We start from the raw sequence: 4,903 nt of genomic DNA on the forward strand, positions 1-4,903 counted from the left end.
GCGTGCTGTGGGTATCGTGAAGACGGGGCTTCTCTGCAGAAGCCCGGGACCCCGGCCCTGTCTTGGGCTGCCAGATGGGCAGGAGGAATAAGAACTGTTCCCTCTCCGGGGGGTGTGTCAGGGTCACCCACGTCCCACCCCCAGGGATGCTGATGGAGCGGGTGATTATGACGCCGTCCTGGACAACCCTGAGAAACACTTCAGTTACTTTCGTTTTGGGGCCAGAGAAGATACTTCCTGTTTTTTGGGGGGGAGCTCCCTGTTTGTAAGGGGGAGGCTTGTTCCATGGATAAGACTGGGGTTGAGGTCAGGAGAATTGGGCTCTTGACACAGCTCTGCTGCTTAAAACAGGCCCTCAGCCCCTCAAGGCTTCAGACTCCACCCTTGCTGCACAGATGGTGAAAGGACTTCAGAATATGGATGTTCAGCAGAGGCAGGAGATCTGGGTCAGAAAGGGGATGTCTCTTGAAACTACCTCAGGACCAGTGCTTGCAAGCCATCGAGATGTTTCTCCAACAAAGCCAGGCAGCTGCTAATGAAATGCTTTGTGTTGATGGAAGTCGGCCCTGGGCCTTCCCAATAGTTGCCAGCTGTGTTCTAGGCATGCCACAGCTGGTTTTCCATCATCTGCTACTCCGGCCCCTGGAACAGGGGTTGGTGAATTACAGCCTATGGGCCACATCAAGCTACAATCCGTTTTAGTAAAGTTTTATTGGAACCCGCCCAATAGACATGAATGCCCGTTGTCTCTGGCGTTTCCACCGAGGGCAGAGTTTAGTAGTTGCAACAGAGGCCTTACGGTTCACAAAGCTCAGAATATTTGCTATGAATCTTTGTTACTTCTTGGGAGCATATTTGTATAGTGTGAGAAAAAGCCGTTGTTCAGCAAAAAGGTAGTTACAGTTGCTCTGTGTCTTCACCAGCGCTTGCTATTGTCAGTGCTTCTTACTTGAGCCGTTCTAATATACGAGTAGTGAACTCTCATCCTGGTTTTGATTTGCTTTTCCCTAAAGACTGCTGCTGCGGAACATCTCCCGTGCTTGCTTGTCATCTGTGTATCTTCTCCAGTAAAGCATCTGTTCCAGTCATTTGTTCATTTTTAAACTGGGGTTGTTTCCTTACTATTAAGTTTAGAACCTGTGTATTATGGATACAAATCTGTTGTCACATATGTGCTTTGCAGTTTTATCTCCTGATCTGCAACTTGTCTTTTCATTCACTTAACAGCATTTTTTATAGATCAAAAATTTTAATTCTGATAAAGTCCAGTTTACCAATCTTTTTCCTTTAATGGATTGTGCTTTTTTGGCTTCATGTCTGAGAAATCTTTGTCTAGCTCCAGTTCACAAAGGTTTTCTCCTACATTTTCTTCCAAGTATTTTATAGTTTTATATATTACATTGAGATTTGTGATCTGTTTTGAGTAAATTTTTTTTAAAGTGTGAGGTTTGTGTTTTTTGTTTTGCGGAGCAGTTGGATGGACGTGTAGTTGTTCCAGGACCATTTGTTTAAAAGACTACGCTTTCCCCACTGAATTTCTTTTGCATCCTTGTGAAGAATCATTCAGCCACATGTGTACAAGTCTCTTTCTGGACTTTGTACTGAGTCTGTCCTTTTACCAATACCACACGGTCAAGATTAGGTTGTGTAAGTCTTAAAAATCTGGTAGTGTGATTTCTCCAACTTTATTCTTCCTTTGCAAAAGTATTTTGGCTTTTCTATCAATTTTGCCTTTCTGTGTAAGTTGTAGGATCAGCTTATGTATACAAAAACCCTTCTGAGATTTTGATTGAAATTGTATTTAATCATAAATTTGGGGGAGAATCCACATATTTATGATAGTCTACTAATCCACAAACATGACAAGTCTCTCCGTTTACTTACATCTTTGGTTCTTTCATCAGCATTTTGTAGTTTCAGCATACAGATCCCGTATAAGTCTTATTCGGTTTATAGCTCAGTATTTATTTTCTCAGAGCTACTATAAATGGTATTGTCTTTCTTTATTTGGTTTCCATTTGTTCACTGCTGGTATGCTGAAATGCAGTTGATTTTTATGTATTGACCTTATATCTTGTGATGCAACTAAAGCAGTACTTAGAGGGAAATCTGTAGCACTAAAAATACCCATGTTAGAAAAAGTCTCAAATTAGTGACCCCAGCTTCCACTTATAAGAAACTAGAAAAAGAAGAGCAAAGAAAAATATTAGCAGAAGAAGGGAAATAACAAAGGTAGAGCCAAATTCAATGATATTAGAAAGAGAAAAATAATAGAGAAATTTATTTAAACCAAAAGCTTGTTCTTTAAGAAGGTTTAAAAAAGAAAGAAAGGAAGGAAGAAAAGAAAGAAAAAGGAAAGAGAGAGAAAGAAAGGTAAGCCTCATCTAGACTGAGAAAGGAGAAAGAGAATGAACAGATTGACCACCGTCAGGAATGAGAGGAGGCACCACTATAGGTTCTACAGGCACTAAAACAACACAAAGAGACTTGTGAGCAACATACGGTCACTGGAGAATTCAGGTGAACACGGATTCCTGGGAAGATGCAGGCTATCTCAGTTCACTTAAGCAACATGAAACTGAACTAGCCCTAGATATGAGAGAAGTGTAAATTTGTAGTTTAAAATCTCACAACACTCGAGGCCTAGATCACTTCAGTGGTAAATGTTCAAGGAAGAAATAATATCAAGTGTGCACAGCCTCTCCCAAGAAATCAAAGAGGAATGACTTCCTGCTCTGCCTATGCAACCAACATTGCCCTGACCCTCAGACCAGATGAAGACACTGCAAGAAGGAGAACTGGACGGTTACCTCCCATGAGCATCAACATAAAAGTTCTTTAAGTTGTGGCAAATGAAATACAACAAATGATTCTTACATGAAAAGGACAATACATCTTAACCGAACAGGGCTTATCCCAGCATTTCCAAACAGCTTTAACATTTGAAATGTGGTTGACCATATTAATACAGGAGGGAAATCGTGATTAAATTAATAGATAAAGAAAATGACTTTGACAATTTAACACTAATTCATGATAAAAACTCTAAACAAATAAGAATTTAAAGGGAATTTTACCTCAACTTGGAAAAGCACTTCTTCTTAAAAAAAGCCTTCAGCAAACTTGTGAATGTCTGGCTACATTCCTCTTACTAACAGGTCCAGTGCAAGGATGTCCAATGCCATTACTTCTGAACATTTTACTAGAAGTTCTAGCCAGTTCAAAAGAGTGAAAAAGAAAAGATACTAGAAAAGAAGAATGAAAATTATATTCAGAGATGACTTGTAGAAACTCTGATAGTGTCTACCAAAGGATTAGTAAGTGAGTTTCACATGGAGGCAGGATGCAAGATTAATATACAAAAACCAGCTGTATTTCTCTATACCTACCTTGCACAATCAGAACATGAAATTAAAAAACAATGCATCTTCCTACACTATTGGTGGGAATGTAAATTGGTGCAGCCACTAGGGAGAACAGTATGGATGTTCCTTAAAAAACTAAAAATAGATTTACCATATGATCCAGCCATCCCACTCCTGGGCATGTATCCAGAGGAAATTAATTTGTAAAGATACAGCACCCCAATGCTCATAGCACTATTTACAATAGCCAAGACCTGGAAGCAACCAGATTTCCATCAACAGATGAACGGATGAAGAAGATGTGGAATATGGAGATATATATATATCTCCATCTATCTATATTTAGATACATAGTGGAATATTAGCCATGAAAAAGAATGAAATACCATTTGCAGCAACATGGATGGGCCTAGAGGTTATCATACTAAGTGAAGCACATCAGACAAAGACAAATATTATATGATATTTATATTTGGAATCTAAAAAAACGTTTACCAAAAGGGAAAGGGGAGAGGGATAAATTAGGAATTTGGGGTTAGTGGATACACACCACTATACATAAAATAGATGAATAACAAGGACCTACTGTATAACACAGAGAACTATATTCTAGATCTTATAATAACCTATAATGGAAAAGAATCTTAAAAAGAATAGACATATTTGTATAACTGAATCACTTTGTTGTACACCAGAAACACACACTGTGAATCAACTATATGCCAATATGAAAAACTTTCTAAAACAGAAGGAAAAACGTGATTTATAATAATGTTCAAAATTATCAAAATCTTAGGAATACATTTGACAAAACATGTAAAAGACCTGTTCAGTAAAAAGTAAAACATTTCTGAGAGACATTAAAGAAGACCTGGTGGGGGTGATACACACAATGTTCATGAATTGGAAATTCAGTATTCTTAGGATATCAATAAGTACAAATTTGGAGGAGCCCCACTACGCAACTTCAAGACTGCTACAAAGCTGCAGTAGTCAGGATAGTATGGTGTCGGTGTAAAGGCAGACAAATAGATCCATGGAACTATATAGAGTCCAGAAGTAGAACTATGTATGTATGGTCACTTGGTTTTTGACAAAGGTAGAAAGACAGTTCAGTGTAGAAAGGATAATTGTTTTCAACAAATTGTTTTCGAACAACTGAATATATTTAAAAAATCTCCAACCCTACTCAGTACACCATATGTCGGAGTGGTGCATGATGGATCATAGCCTAAATGTAAATGCTAAATACTCTTCCTTTTGTCAGACCCCAGCAGGGAAGACCCTCACCTTGAAGGCAACTGCAGTGTTTTGTTTTGTTTTGTTTTGTTTTGTTTTGTTTTGTTGAGGGAGGAGGGAATAGGTTTATTTATCTTTTATTTTATAAATTTTTAATTTTTTTTTAATGGAGGTACTGGGCCTTGAACCCAGGACCTCATACATGCTAGTGCTCTACCACTGAGCTATACCCTCCCCTCCAGCTGCAGTGTGTTTAGTGTTTTTATTGAGAGAAGCCTTGAAAAAGTGGCAGTGGAGCG

This window comes from Vicugna pacos, chromosome 10 (genome assembly GCF_048564905.1).
Source record: "Vicugna pacos chromosome 10, VicPac4, whole genome shotgun sequence".
Taxonomy (NCBI): Eukaryota; Metazoa; Chordata; class Mammalia; order Artiodactyla; family Camelidae; genus Vicugna; species Vicugna pacos.